At 26.3% G+C, this 16956-nt stretch overlaps 1 long non-coding RNA gene across 1 annotated transcript in view; it reads right to left on the reverse strand.

Moving 5' to 3' along the window:
- LOC134827296 (uncharacterized) overlaps nucleotides 1-16956 on the reverse strand; it is a 57468-nt gene that overhangs the window by 33237 nt on the left and 7275 nt on the right. The window contains exon 2 of the long non-coding RNA XR_010161765.1: nucleotides 1209-1284. This is a non-coding gene — a long non-coding RNA (uncharacterized LOC134827296). The remainder of the gene's footprint in view (nucleotides 1-1208; nucleotides 1285-16956) is intronic.

Genomic DNA, 16956 nt, shown 5'->3' on the forward strand with positions numbered 1-16956 from the left:
TTTTAAATGTTGAGAAAAGACAATGAAAAAGTAGATAGATAGACATCAAAAGCACGTAATATTAGTTTATGTCTACTCATTTGAAATATTTTATAGTATTTTATTGTTATTGATTCGGGGATACTTTTAGGTTTAAAAGAAAACTTGAAAGAAAAAAAGAGAAAAAAGCAATCTGAAGGATCAGAAACAACAATATTGATGGGAAACACAGACAAGACAATTTCTTTTTCAAGTATTTATTTAATTTATTCAAAACTTTCTCTTTTTCGGTTTTTTCTTAGACACAAAAAAAAAGTTTTTCGGTTATTTTCATGAAAAATTTCTTCTACGAAGAACAAAAAAAGTTCAATTTTACTTAAATTTTCTTCAATAGAACAAAATTTTCGTTGCAATTGAATCACTATTAAATTCAGCCCAATTAAATCTCGTAAAACACGTACAAATTCCCCAATTGTTCATAAAATGCCTGGCATTCACTTCACATAAACTGAACTATTTATCATCAATTTATTATTTAAAAGGCTTTAAAACTTGTAAAAAAAAGAGAGTAAAGGTACATGTGCCTTGTCTGCAGTATTAAATTCGCATTATTCACCTTTAACCATTTATATTGTTCTGTTTCGTTGCAGAAAAAAAAATTTTGTACAGATTTACCATCATCATCGTCACTGGAGTACTCGAAAAAGAATCCATGAACGAATTGTGTGCAATAAAAATTTCAAACCTCTCTTGTATTATTGCGGCGGCATTTCATTTTGCTAGCATGTTAGCAGCAGAGACGACAAGGCAACGATGCGGCAGGTGAACAGATTCAACACAAAAATAGCAAATAATGTTGTGTCGATTTACTTTAGCTTTTCGCAGTAAGCTTCTGTCTCGTATATGCGAATTTATTATTTATGATGAGAGAAATTGCACGTGATGAAAATTTTTGCACAGAATATTCAATCAATTTTACACAAATTTTGTCCTTTTTTGTTTTTACTTGTGCTGCATTTAAACATTATTTTTTTCTGATGATGCTTGAAAATTGTAAATATTGAACGTTTTTTTGTTGGTTTTTTTTTTAATATTTATAATGCCCAACATTTTAGTTACAAATCAGAAATTTTAAAATATTGCGATCGCGTATTTTTTTTCGGGTATGGATAAAATTTATTTATTTGAGTGGAATAATTAAATTAAAGCAGTAAAATATTTATATTTACCTTGAGAGTAACTCATTTTTGTTGATTTATTTTTATTTTTCGGCTCCAATTATATCATTAACAATTTTTGTATGACCTGTAACGATAAAATTTAAAAGAGAAAAATTATTCAGACGAATTTTTCGATAATAATTTGATTGTTAAGACAAACTTTGCATAATAATTTCGTAAACTATAAAATTTATTTAATAATCAGGTAAAATAAAACTTTTTTTTAAATCATATTAAAAATTTATTTATAAGGAAAAGAAAAACTTTTGTTTGAGAAAGTAGAAAAAGTTTCTTCTCAAAAAAAAATGTGATGTGGTAAAGAAATTGTTGCGTAAAAATAGCCTCCAGTGAAAAAAAAAGTAACGAATAAAATACTTTAATTCTGTTTAAAAAAAAGTTACAGAAGAAGTTTTGATGTGATTAAAAAATTTGAATGATTGGATTGGATTTCTTCTTGAGATTTTTTCCATAATTTTTTTCGTATTTTTCACATTTTCAATCAAATATGAGAGCGGTCATGTCACCTCACATTAGCATTTCTTTCAAAAAGAATTTTCTATTATAAAGAAAACCTTCTTTTCTTTCATATTTTAATCTAGTTATTTATTTTTCAAATATATTCCAGGAAGCCGAAAATTTTCTTTCGTACCACAAAGTTAAGGAAAAGCCAAATATTTGAACTTTTCTGTGAAATTTTGTCTGGCTACCTGATACGGACAAAATTCATTGCTGCAGGTGTGTGTCGTGGCGTTGTTAAACATATACAGAGAGAGGAAAAATAATATATGGTGCAACATATCGAAACTGTCAATTCCATTTATTTACCTACTTAGTTTAAAATGTATTCCAACATAAATAAATTCGATAATGGGATGTCCAGATTTTGCATGCGATTCTACTTGGATCCCTTTGATAAATGACATGGCCAGTCTGACGTTGTACTCTATCTACCACACAAAAGCGAGGAGACTGTCTGTGCTGTTAAACAAATTAGGTTCACACAAAATACGGGCCGAAACATACAATAGATGCATTAAAGTCACCACTAAAGCGACACACAAGCATTCGATTTATATTTTATTATCAGGCAAGGCACCCCCATGCATGTTATAAGGAAACACGAGGCACACACACACAGAAAGCCAAGAATTATGTGCCCAAATAGTTTTAAATATAAAGTGGGACAGGTATTTGGTTAGGTCATTTGACTTGTGTCATATGTGGTTTTGAGCTCGAATCAACTGATGTGGAATTTTCTTTGCTGACGACGTCTACAACGTGCTTCTTCTTTCAAAAAATACGTTTTTATATGGTTTTTTATTAAAATTCCAATGTTGTCTGTTTATCTCGGTTTTAATATTCTGTCGACTATCAATGGTTTTTTTTTGTCAAAATCCCAAAATGTGAACTGGGTCGAAACTCAGAATATGCATTGGGGTAAAACTTTCAGAAAAAGCATTGTGGATAAATTTTCAAATGTGCCCTGGGCCAACATTTTTAAATATTTTCAAATTAACATTAGGGAAAAAATTTAACAATTTGCATTGGGCCTTAATTTAACAATGTGCATCGGGTCAAAATCTAAAAATGCTTATTGGGTAAGAATTTCATAATGTTCATCGGGCAAACATATTAGAATATAATTTGGGGCAAACATTTCATTATATGCATTGGAAAAAAATAAAATGTGCCTTGGGCTAAAATTTTTAAAATGTGACAAATATACATTTGGCAACATTCTAAAATGTATAGTGGGCAAAATTTAAAAAATTTGGATTCAAGCCTTATTTTTGTATGTCTATTGGTAAAATTTTAAGAATGTTCATTGGGTGAAAATTTCAAAATGTGCATTGGAAAAAAATTAAAATGTGCCTTAGGACAAAATTTTCAAATGTGCTTTGTGAGTCATCATTTTAAAATTGTGCAATGGGCCAGATTTTAAAAATTTGTATTAGGTACATATTTAGAATAGAACTTAATTTTGATTTTAAATGATTTTTCGAATTTTTTTTATATTTATTTTTAACTTCCATATTCTCGACTTTTCTCTTAAAAAGCATATTTTTAAAATATTTGTTTTATTTTTTTATAATATTTACCATATTTATTTAACTTTATGGATACTTAACGATATGTGACGTTTGTCTCCAGATGTACCTGAGAAAAATTACCTTTTGCCTGGATTACCTGCTTCCACAAGGAGTCGTTACTTTTGCATGAAAAATCAAAAGGTAAACCTAATTCGGTGTCAAAGAGACTTTTAACAGAAAATTTATATGCAGCTCGATTGCAATGCAAATATTTATTCACACACACTGGCATGCAAAAAGGGCTAAAATGGTTTAATGTTGTTGTTTCGTGTTTGTCCTTTCACTGAACCGAATAATATGCGAAATAAATTCTGTTTACTGTTATTCAGCCTTGCAGGCATGGCATCGTCGCACGCATTTGCATGCACTTTTGGTATTTTGACTATTTTTTTAATATATTTTTTATTATATTTTTTTAAATATTTTTTTTTTATATTTTTTTTAAATATTTTTTTAAATTTTTTTTAAATATTTTTTTTATATTTTTTTTAAATATTTTTTTAAATTTTTTTTAATTTTTTTTTTATATATATTTTTTTTTTATATTTTTTTTAAATATTTTTTTAAATTTTTTTTAAATATTTTTTTTATATTTTTTTTAAATATTTTTTTTAAATTTTTTTTAAAAATATTTTTTTTAAATTTTTTTTAAATATATTTTTTTTATATTTTTTTTAAATATTTTTTTTAAATTTTTTTTAATTTTTTTTTTTTTATATATATATTTTTTTTTATAAATTTTTTTTAAATATTTTTTTATTTTTTTTAAATATTTTTTTTTATATTTTTTTTAAATATTTTTTTTAAATTTTTTTTAATTTTTTGAAATTTATATATATTTTTTTTAATTAATTTTTGACTTAAATATTAGTTTCGGATTCTATGGCGAATTTTGGCTTAAAATTATTTGTTCAGAAAATTTTTTCTCTAAAACATTTTTGTGAGAGAGATGCCTGGAAGGAAATTGTTTTCCGTGTGTGTGTGTTTGTGTGCTCACCATTAAAATTAGCCCAAATGTTTGTTTTAAATTCACTCGGGCGAGTTCCTTTGACACATAAATAACTTCATTAATCTCCTTTTTTGGCGCCGTCCCACATCTGCCGTGTCTCCTCGCACAAATTTAATATTCATGTAAATTAAAATTACAAATCAATAAATTGTCAATTTGGCAATTTACCTTTTGCATCATTATTTATTTGTGTGGACACGAGATATCGATGCATGTTGAACAAGTGGAAGCAATAAACATGGGGGAGGCGTGTACTTCAAAGATTAATTAATTAAACATTGTAAAAGACATTTGTAATTGATCTTTTGTATGTCTTGTCGTTTATTTGAGTTGACAAGGTCTGGTCAAAGGAGATAGACGTGTTTGTTGTTCAAATGTTGTTTGAAGAAGAAAATTCGATCTTTTTGTGGTACGTACTTGTTTTGTGGTGTCAATTCAAAAACAACTTAAAACTTATTAAATGTTTTTGACATTTTTGTAATTTTTCGTAAAGTGTTCGATTTATTTTAAATTTTATTTAATAAAAATTTAATTTTATTTTAATTAAAATTTTATTTTAATTTTAATTTAATTTAATTGATTTTAAAAATTTAATTTTAATTTAATTTAATTTTAATTTAAAAAATTTAATTTAATTTTATTTTAATTTAAATTTAATTTTAATTTAATTTTAATTAAATTTTAATTTAATTTAATTTAAAAAAATTATTTTAATAAATTTTAATTAATTTTTTAATTTAATTAATTTTAATTTAATTTAAATAATTTTAATTGATTTAATTAATTTAATTTAATTTTAATTTACTTTTAAAATAATTTATAATTAATTTTTTTATTTAAATTATTTCAATTTTTTTTATTTAAAAAAAATTTAATAAAAATTTAATTTTTTAATTTTAATTTTAATTTAATTTTTTTAATCAGATTTATTTAAAAAAATTAAAATTTAATGAAGGTAAATATTTTTTCAAAAATTGCTAAAATTATTTTTTTTCGATTAAAAAATTTTTGAACCAATATGAAAATAATTAATTCAATATGAAACGTGAAATTGAAGAAAAATACCGAATCTGTAAAAATTTTAATAATAAAATCGTTTTCCAGTCATCTCATAAACTCTACAAACTTATTAAATCTTGACGACGATAATGCTGATGCAGTAACAAAGTTAATTTTAATTTAAATTAAAAGAAAAGAAGCAAAAACTTTTAAAACTGCATTTTAATTGCTGTGTTTCTTTCGTTTCATATCATGTCAGAAAAGTTTTTTTATTCGGTTTACTTTAAATTTCCTTATTTTTCTCTTTTTTTTGCATTCAATTCAAACAAGAATTAAAATGAAGAAATAACGAGAAAGATTTTAATGAAACAATTCATTTCGATGCTAATTATCCGTTTACTTGATTTTCATTCTTTTCTTCTTCTTGAACTGATTTTTTTACAAAAAAAAAATTCTCGCAATAATTTTCCGGTATTGACAAGCCAATTTGACCCTTTTGTCCGAGCGCAGTCAATTTATTGCAGGGTAAGAAACCGTTCATAAATTTAAAGATGACTAAAATTTATTTTTATTGCGTCCAAAACCATAAACAATTCAATTACATTTTGTGTTGAAAAAGACAAAAAGACGCCCTTTTGACATTTTCATTTTATTTTCACATCATCCTTCTTTTTAATAACTTTAACACAATTGTCTCAAATATTGACATTGTCAACCACATATGTTGCCGGAATCCTGCTCGCAGTCACTTTCTCGTAAGATTTTTTTTTTGCAACAACAGGTGTTACTAACATATCCTTTCAGTAAACAGAATTGGAACGATATTAACTTAAAAAAAAATAAAATGTCAATTGAAAAGGAAATGAATGAACGATGGACGTTTCTTCAAAATTTTCAATAAAATTTTATTTTTCTTTTTTTTTTCGTCTTTTCCAAGTCACACCTACCTCGTTTGCTTCATGTCTCGTTCAATTTCTCTTTGATGACGTTCCCTTTTGGAAAATTGGCATCAATGATAAAAATCAAAATAAAATAAAAATAAAAGAAAAAGGCAACGTAATGATGATACCGATAACCGATAAAATGAAAATCCTTTGCCGGTTGTGTGGCATCTTGTTGATTTTATATTTTTTTTTCTTCTCCTCATTTTTACACCTTATTACACTTTAACGTTATTTTTCTCTTTTATTTCAATCTATATATGATTTTGATACACGTCTCAATTGTTTTTTCAAGTAGGTAGATTCACATTACACACTCACTGAGTTGTTCTTGCCTCCGCCGCATTACAAATGAAAGGAGAGGAAATGAATTTCACACGAGCAGAACACAAAAAGGTGATAATAAAAAAAGAAGAAATTCGAAAAATAAAAGACAAGTAACGAAAACCGAAGAAAAAAGGCAAGGAAAGTTTCTAACTGAAGAAGTAAAGTAAATAGAAAAAGGCTCATTTCCATTTCACTGAACTTTACTTTGCCTCCTCTCGATTTTTTGATCAATCTGAATTACTTTTTATCAGTGCATCCCATCTACTCCTACATTTTTTTTTGTCTCAAGGGTAAAACAAAAGAAGTGCAAAACTTTGATTATGTTCTCCAATAAAATTCAAAGCTTCCTCCTGGGCATCGTACTTTTCAATTTTTCCACTATTTTTTTGCACTGCAGTAAAAAAGTTGCAAGGATCATGACTCACATCGCAGATTAGTCACACGACTCCATTAAAAATCCATGAACAACCATAAATGCACCCATAATTGTTATTTATGGGAAATTTATTTAACGATTTGTTTGTCTTGCACAGTTATTAAATGACTTTCTCTTCTTACCATTTTCAGGATGCCAATGTCGAATGTTGTAAAAAAGGGAAAAATCAAGGAAAAATAAAGATATAAAATATCTTTAAAAGGCACATTCACATTTTTTCTTACATTTTTCCCGACATAAGTTCTAGCATGAATTGCAATTTATTCAATTTGAACAAATAGTTACAAATTTTCTGATATTTTTTACTTGGAATTTTGCTTTTTGAAGGTCGTCTGTCTGTCACAGTTGGATTTAAGTTCAGAAAATGCGATCAAAATTGAAATTTATTCCAAAGTCATTGATTTTTTCAATTGTAATAAAATAAAATATTGTAAAATGACAATCGGTTTTTTATTATTTTGCTTATTATTGCCATCGTTTTATCGACAAAAATCGTTGGAAGTGCAAGTAATGGCAACAAAATTGCCATTCAATTTCATGTAAATTGCAAAATATTGTTTTGTTGATCCTGAATTATAAATGGTCATCAATGTTTTTACCCACGGTCGACAATAAAACGTGTCCTTGTCTCTTTCTTCGTCGCATCCAATCGAACTTTTCTGCCGAGACAAGCAATTTTCATTCAATTTGTACTCAATCATTCATCTTCTCCTTCATCATCTCTCCACACATACATATTTTGTCTGCTGATTGTGCATTTTAATATCAATTCAATTCATTGCGACGCACATTCAATAAAAAAAAACTTTCAAACAAAAAGGGACTTTCCTTTGGGAGATAACCTCTGGGATTAATTCGGGCTTTTATGTCATAATTATAGAACTTTTTCCGAACCACATGAAGGCAGGCAGAAAAAAGACGAGACCGAGCTGAGAGACAAAAGAGTGATTAAAAGGAATTCAATGAAAAAAAAAGTGACCACACAGTAATTTTCCATCTATTGAATGTTTGTTATTCTTTCTTTGTCAACTGCTTTTTTTTTGCAACGGCATCTGGCACATCATCATCATCATCGTGATGAAATATTCTGCATTGCCAGAGGCTCTTCAGCAATGATGACAGCAATGGACCGCAGATGAAATTTAAACGCGAGTGCTATTAGCTGTAATTAATGAATATTTTATAAAAGAACAAATATTTGCATAAGCAATTTAGGGCCACTCGTGTTCGGTCCCATGAAAGTAATCAAGCTCGTGAAATAAAAATTTCATTTCATAAATTGAGAAAATTGGAAAATGTACTTTTGCAACTACAAACATGGAATTTTTTAAAATAATTTGATTGAAAATGCAACCGGTGGGGCAAATATATTTTTTTTTTAAGTTAAAGGCTCTCTATATTTTTATTTTATTTATTTTTAATTGTTCTTTATTTAATTTTTAACTTATTATTAAATTATTGACTTTTTATTAATTTATTTATTGAAATAAATAATTTATTTTTTTTTTAGTTTTTTATTTTTTTTTATAATTTTCAATTACTACTAAAATAAATTTTTTAATTAATTTTTTTGTTTTTCATTATTTTCTTTTATTTTTGTTCAATAAAATTAAAACATTTTTTTTTATTTTTGTTTAATTATTTTATTTTATTTTTTTAATTTATTTATTAATTAATTATTTTTTGTTTTTTTTTTAAATCAATATTTTTTATAATTTTATTTTATTTTTTTTTTTTTAAATTAGAATGTTTAAATAAAAATTTTAATTAAATCCATTTTAATTAGATTCATAACTAAAAAAAATAATTTTGTCCCGCAGAGAATTTTAATGAGGACCTCATTTAAAAAATAAAACAAAATTTTTGCAATGACTGCATTTCTGAAATTAATTCATCAAATATGTGAATAAACTTTATTTCTAACAAAAAAAAATTTAAAAAGAAAAAAAACTTAATTTAAAATCACACAATTACAGAAACCAAGAAACTGCTTAAGTTTTATTTAAAAATCCTCTTTCAACTTGTCTAAAGATTAAGAAAACATGCAATTTCATCTATTTCCCTCCACGCTACCATACAGAACTTTAGCGCGACAGAAAACTAATCTGCATATTAATTTCAATCTTTCTACCGCTTTTCCGCCTCTTAAATTGCGATTTCATTCTTTGTCTCCGCAACTCTCATTTATTTAAAATAATGAAAATTGTACAGACAAAGTAAAGAATAATCATTCGCGGCTCCCCAGTTTTTCCTTCGCATTTCAATAAATTCGCTACTGGTTGTTGTAACATGAGGGAAAAACTAATAAAACGAAAAAAAAATCCAATCTAATGACAATTAAGGATGTATTTAAAAAAAATCTAATAAAGCTTAAATTAATCTTCAAAAGAGGGACTTTTGATATTTTTAGCACTTCAAAATTTCTCACATTTCACAATTTAAACTTTAACTTTTCTAAATGAAGCTCATAAACTATCTCCATTACTCCATTAAGCGATAAAAAATGTCTGTGTTTACACCACTATCACATTTTTTTACAATTTTCTGTTCTTTCGTTCGTTTTCTCGTTCATGTGCTTGTTTTTTCCTCATTATTTAAATTAACTTTATTTACGTTTTTTTTCCTTCATATTATTATTTTTCTTTTATTTGTGTTGCATGTGATTCTTTTTCTCATCATTTTAAGTTTAGACTATCCGATTACTCTGGACTTTTTTCCCTACTCTTTTTCTTAGTTTCAACTTTTGTAGCAGAAAAAAATGTAAAATCTTGTTTGTTGTAAACATTGCAGTCTTTTTTCATGTCTGGCTGGCGAACGAAAAAAAGGATGGAAAAACGATGAGATTGTGTATATAGCTACTTAGTGGTAAGTAAATAAAATTGTTGCAATCACTATAATTAAATGAAGGTACTTAACAGCGATGAAACTGAGAAGATTTTTATGCGGGAAATGTTTTTTTTTATTTTGTTGATGTTTACTTGACGTTGTCGACATGACATGAAGTGAAATTTGGTAAGTGATATGATAAAAGCCTGAAAACTATCATCTTGGGTTACTCGTTTAATTTATGAAGAAATTCATGTCACGCGTTTAATGTGAAAATTGGCGACTGTTAGAGAGAAAAAAATCATCAAAGTGTAAAAAATGAAAATTTGCTCAACTTATCTCGTAATAATATACTTTTTCGAAATATGCTGACATTTTTATTTATTTGATTCAATTTATAATAAAAACTACAACAATCACAAAAATATGAGGACGTGAGTGAAGTGAGACACGAAAAACCTCAAATTTCGTGTATTTGTCTAAAAAAAAAGTTGCTTGGCCAAATTGCATTGATAAAATACACAAAGAAAAAAACTTGAGGAGAAGGGGAGACCATTCACATTATCTGCTTGAAGAATTTTTTTATCCAACTCTCTTTTTTAATAGAGCAAGTGAGTTGGAAAAAGAAATGAATCAATTTCAAACAAAGAAGACGAGAAAAAAATATGATGAATTGTTTATTTTTATTGAAAATTTTTTACCTCGATAAAAATGAGGAAAAAAAAAGTTGAGTCAGATTCGCATCACTCAAATATTGTTCACTTCATAACAACAGAATTAATTGCATTTCCCAATGTTCCTTCAATAAATTGATTTACGGCCAACAATCAACACAAACACAATCGATTGCGATCGCTCAATATGTTGTTCGTCGTCATATAAATTGCGAGTGGGACAATTGTAAATAAATAACATGATTGAAATAATTTATAAACATTAACTTTAAAATATATCACACACATGTGAAAAGTTTGTGCAGATGCACACACAATCAACATAACAACCTCAATAAATATCAGAATTTCATACAATCAGCAATATTTAGCAAATTCATCATTTTAATTGCATCATTCATATTGTGTTGAGTTTTCATGGTTTTTTGCTAAGCTTTTTGTTTTGCGATGAAAATTATGTTGATGGAGAAATTTTATTGTATTTTTTGTTAATTTGGTTTTTGTTTCTGTTAAGTTTTAAAATTAATTAAAAAATTATTAAAATTAAATATTTATTAATTAAAATAATTATTGAATAAAATAAAAAAAATAAATTATAAATAAATTTAATAATAAAAAAATAATTGTAAAAAAATTAAATAAATAATAAAAAAATATAAAAAAAAATAAATAATAAATTAAATTAAATAATAAATTTTTATAAATCTTGGTTGAGTTTTAAAATTATTCAAAAATTTATTTAAATTTTAAAAAGCTTATTATAAATTAAAAATAATAAAAAAAATTAAATACATTAATATTTAATTAAAATTAAAAAATGAAAATCAAATATTATATTTTATTAAATTTAAAAAATATAGGTACCAAAAAATCTTGGAAAATTTTATTTTTTTTTTAAATATTGTTCTTATCTAATATTCATTTTATTTTTTCATTTTACATTTTAATTTTTGTCTTTAATTGTGAAATAAAATATTTAAACCTCGTAAAATATTTAATTATTTTATTAAATAAAAATTTAAAAAATATTTAAAAAAGTTAAATTTTTTTTTAGATTCATAAAAATAGTAAAAAATAAATAAAAATTATTAAATAAAAATTTAAAATTTATTTTAGATTTTTAGAAAAATAAAATTTTTTACAAATTACAAAATAATTTAATTATTATTTTCTTTAAAAAAAATTACAGAAATTCAAGTTATTTTTCATATATTTTCTCAAATAAATTTCCATCAATATTCATCTAAAAAAAAAATCTGAAGAAAACTAAGCAGAAAAACCATCTGACGACTAACATATTGCTTTAATCGTACAAAAATTACTTCGTAATGACTTGATATTATGTCGTTATTGAGTTTGTTAGTTTTTCACTACTGTTACACCGATTTATTTATACGATTACCTCGCTTCGCCAGATGATGATGATGCACAAGCAACGAGATTAACGGACAGATGAAAGGAGATCATAATAATATTACATCGGTTCTGTGTAAGACATTTAACACTTAATTATAAAAAGTTACCAGCCATAAGACATCAAGACGGGACGAAGTAATATAAGAAGCTAAGAAAAAAGGAAGAAAAAAAAACTTTTCCAATTAACATTGATGTGATTACCGCTCGTTTTTTCCCTATTTTACTCGTTCACTTGCATTTTTTTTCTTTGCTGCTGTTGTTTTTTCCCGGAAGACGATGACGACGTCGAAATTTGAAAGATTAGAAAATCTTTCCCCTCCTGATGTAAATTACACGTGCGTTGATGGTAATTATTTGCTCAAGAGTATCATTAACACAAAGAGATTCGCCTCACACACTATTATTAAGTACTTTTCAATACGACCCGAGTACGTAAAGAACATAATCTTTTAAAAAGCCTCAAGGATTAAAATATTTACGACACAATAAATAACAGAGCAGAGCATCATTTTACTCTGTCTCCTGTTGTTTGCTCGGTGTTACTCTTTGCTTTGCCATGTTCGGCATTATTCTAGCTTACTGACAATTAATATGTGCTCTTATGTTGTTTCTCTCCTCTTTCATTAGTATTTTATTGTGTTATTGTAAGAATAAACAGTGGTATCGAGTGTTGTTTTGATTCTCAGATTTGGATTAGTGTAATTATTTACTTTTTTTCTGCCTCCTGCATTTGTGCAACGTTCGTCGGAGTGCTTGATTAATGACACCTTTGAGAATTTTCGCACAAACAGAGCAACACATCAACACAACAAAAATCGACAGCTTAGACAGAATGAGCTATCAATTGCTTAACGTACCGTAAGAACAATTCGTAAAGTGGTTAAATTAATCAAGGATCTGATAGCAGTCATGACAAGTCATGTCAGGGAAGGCACATGTAACTTTCTATCTTTTTCCGTATTTTACTCTAAAAATTCTTAAAAATAGAAAAAATAAATTTTTTGAAACTAAATTAAATTTAAATCTCTAAATTTTTACAAAAAATGAAAAATAGTTTTTCAAAATATTTGATGAAAAATCCTCCAAAAATCGTAAAATTTTTTCGTAAAAAAAAAATAATTAATTTTCATTAATTAATTAAATAATTTTTTTTAAATTAAATAAAAATTAATTTCAAACATTTTAAAAAAAAAATCGGCAAAAAATTAAATGAGCAAAATTTAAAAAAAAAATCGTAAAAATTCTGAGCAATTAAAAAAATCAAAATTTTGTAGCTCACAAAATAAAAATATTCCATTTTTAAAGGGATTTTTTTCTTTGTGTTTTTTGAATTTTAAAAAGTAATTTAATAAATATTAAACATACGTAAATTTAAATTTTTAAATTATTTTTTAAAATGAATTAAGTAGGTATTCGAATTTAAAAAAATTAACATCAAAACTTTATTTTTTCAAAAACTTTAAATTTATTAAAATTAAATTTTATTTTTTTATTAATTTTTGAGTTTGATTTTTTTATTTAAGTTTGAAAAAATTAAAATAACTTGTTTTTGTCAAAAAATAAAAAAAAAATTAATAAATTTAAAGCTTTTTAAAAAAAATTTTTTGATGTTAATTTTTTTAAATTTAAATTTACGTATGTTTAAAATTTATTAAATTATTTTTTATTTTTTTTTTTAGTTTTAGTAGCCTACACCCCTGATTACTGCTAGAAATTCCAACAAACCGTTTCGTTCCTGCAATATTTACCCATGTTGTTGTTGATAATGGGATCAGACATTTTAAATTAAATCAAAAATTGTACTAATTTATCTTTCTCTTTTGAAATCTGCGTATGTGGAAAAGTCTACCTCTTGATTAGAACGCACATCGTTTTATCATTTCTATGTTTACCTAAAATACCTTCATACATTCCATGTGTCGGTTAGCACTCACATTCCATCCAAAAAGCACAAAAATGATTGATTTCATCTCCGAACGTTGCGCTTTAATCACCAAAAAATCAGCTCTTTTTACGCCACTGTGTGTCAGACCTCCTCACACCACGCCACGACAAAACGGCAATTCGCATAACAAAGGTAATACAAGTAATTTGCAAATCACTTGGGAATTCTGAATTCAAATGTATGTGAACACGCAAAAAGGAGCGAAACACACGCATTCAACAATAATAATAAAGAGCAACAACACAATGAACCTAATCAGTGAAAGTTTGTGGAATGGCGGTAAATGTGTGTGTGTGTTCGCTCAAATCATTTATCAGGAAATGTAAAGTAAAATAAACATGTGTCGCTACAAGGTACGACGCATAAAATTGTAAATTTGTTGAGATCATCAGTCACATTGCGAGTGTTTGGCTGTTCCTTTTCTCGCAATTGCCGGTGTTGGAAAAACTTTTAATGACTGATTTTGATAACTAGCAACTTTTGAGACACTCTCGGCTGGAGGAATGAGTTTCGGCGGCGTTCCATTTGTCTACAATATGTTGACTTCCTTCGACTTTTTGTCCTCGGCAGTTCAAACGTTTAATATTTTTTTTCCATACTCCCATAATTTATTGTTTTCCATTTTATGCATTCCATGATACGAAAAATTTACATGGCAAAAAAATCTCTACGTGGCTAATAGGACACCATTGTTAGTGACGAGAAATTTTTTCTGCTAGCAACAGCAATCGAAAGGGCGAATGTGTAACAGCTTGTGTGTGGTAAAATGAGTGTTTATGGATGGCAAAGTGACAGAAAAGTATGCAAAAAAAAATTTTTTTACACACTGAATATTAATCGATAGACTAACGAATGTTAATTGCGTTGAATTTATTGTGTTATAAATAATTTATGGCCTTTAATTGAGAATATATTGGACAGTCATGCCATGCCATGCCAAGCTGGACAAATGTAACAAATGAATTATTAGGAGGAAGTGTTGCGTTATATTTTTTTTTTCTCTTTTGCTTTTTTGCTTTAAATTTAAAAAAAATATTTAAAAAAGAAAATGAAGAAAAAATTTAATATTGATTTAAAAAGGTTAAAATTTCTAAAATAAATATTTTTTATTTGTTAAAAATAATTTTTTTATTAAAAAATTTTTATTTTATTTATTTTTTATAAAAAAAAGAACTTAAAAATTAAAAAATGGCAAAAATCGAACTAAAAAGTAATAAACAAGAGTTTGTAAAAACAAATTTGCAAAAATAGCAAACGTTGAGGTTTAAGGTTTTAAGTTAAGGTTAAGGTTTAAGGTTTTTTAGACATAGTTGAAGAAAAATAATAAAATAAAAATTCTAATAAAATATTGGAGTTCAGTGCTAAACTATTTAAGATTTTATTTAACACTGAACACAATTTTTATTTATTTTTAGTTGATTTTTTTTATTTTCTAAAAAGTTTCCTAATTGCTATTTTTTAATACTAATTTTACAAATAATTTTCACAAAAAGCTCTTGTTTATTACTTTTTAGTTCGCTTTTTGTCATTTATTTAATTTTAATTTATTTATTTTATTTTTTTTATTATTTATCTTATCGAATAGAATAAATCACATTAAATTTCCAAATTTTTATTATTCTTTTTATTTTGAGGATATTAAAGATTTATTTTAGAAATTTAAAACTTTTTAAAAATCAGTTTTTAAATATTTTTCTATAAAACTTTAAAAAAATATATTTTAAAGTAAAACTGACCACATAATTTCCCATTGATCAGTAAATGGAAAATTCTGCCCTTTAATCTTCATAATTAACAAGTGAATGGCGGCAAGTATTGTATGCAAACATCATCATCATCATATTTTCCGTTTATGTTTACGTTTCGACCGAATAATAACATAAATATCAACCCTTTTATGGCGGCGAAACGGTTTTTTTTTGCAAAATGAACGTTCATTGGCCCAAAGTAACGTATGCAAATATTTTTGACCGGACAGCTTTTTGCCACTCACGATGACTAGACGATGGAACATTCAAAGAGTGAAGTGTTGCGTAATAATAATTGTCTAGTCTATGATGATTTCCCGATCGATTCTTACAACTTTTTTTTATTAATTTTCAACCAGCAGCTTGATTATTCATTGTTATAACAATTGGGTTTCATTACGTGTTTTATGAGGTGATTAAACATCAGATGTCACGAACATTTTTGTTCAAATATGCGCCAAATTGGGCTGTGCTTGCTCTTTTCTTGCGCCTATCTTCTAGTTTGCAGTGCTAACACAGAAATTTGGCACAAATCCAAATAAAACCAAATAAAATTGATCAAAAACTCGAGAAAAAATGAGCACAAAAAACATCATTTTAAATTGTTGTTGGTACACGAAATTTTTTTTCGTACGAAAAACTTTTTTTTTAGATGAAAAGAAATTTAATTGTACGTCTGTTTAATTTTTTTCCGAGGCAGGCTGCAGAAAAATCGAGTGACTTTTCATCCTGAACCTACCTGAGGGGGAAATTATTGTGCCATTGTTTGCAAATATGAATTTTGAGATAGAAAATCGATGCTTGACACTCCAATCAGACACCTGAACAGAGCAAATTTCGCTCGAAAAAATGTCGAAAAGTACCTACTCCTTTTCGTATTGTTGAAACAATGCCAAGAAACGAGAAAAAAAACTGAACAAGGCTGTTATTACTCTCCATATATATCTCTTTTAAATAGACTTGATGTGCAAAAATAGAACACCATACACGTAATATTTGACTTGAATCCCAAATAACTTGATGCAGCAGCAGCAGCTAATATATATGATTTTATTTTGGTTGGAATGGAACATGAATAAGATAATTTTTCTTTTTTTCATCCACATCAACATTATTCTCTCGTTTAGTCTTTTTTTTTCACTCTTTTACCATCATCAGCTTCATCGCCACGCAATCAAATTCATGGGAAATGTTGTTTTTATTTGGTTAAACTTTTGTTCGTTCGACAATGGAAGACGACTTGCGATGAAAGCGGAAATTTCGTATTCAAAGGATGTCGAACAACGAGGAATTTTGTGTGATTGAATATTTTTTTCAATGAACAATCGATTGAATGGTTGAAATTC

This window comes from Culicoides brevitarsis, chromosome 1 (assembly GCF_036172545.1).
Source record: "Culicoides brevitarsis isolate CSIRO-B50_1 chromosome 1, AGI_CSIRO_Cbre_v1, whole genome shotgun sequence".
NCBI classification, from domain to species: domain Eukaryota; kingdom Metazoa; phylum Arthropoda; class Insecta; order Diptera; family Ceratopogonidae; genus Culicoides; species Culicoides brevitarsis.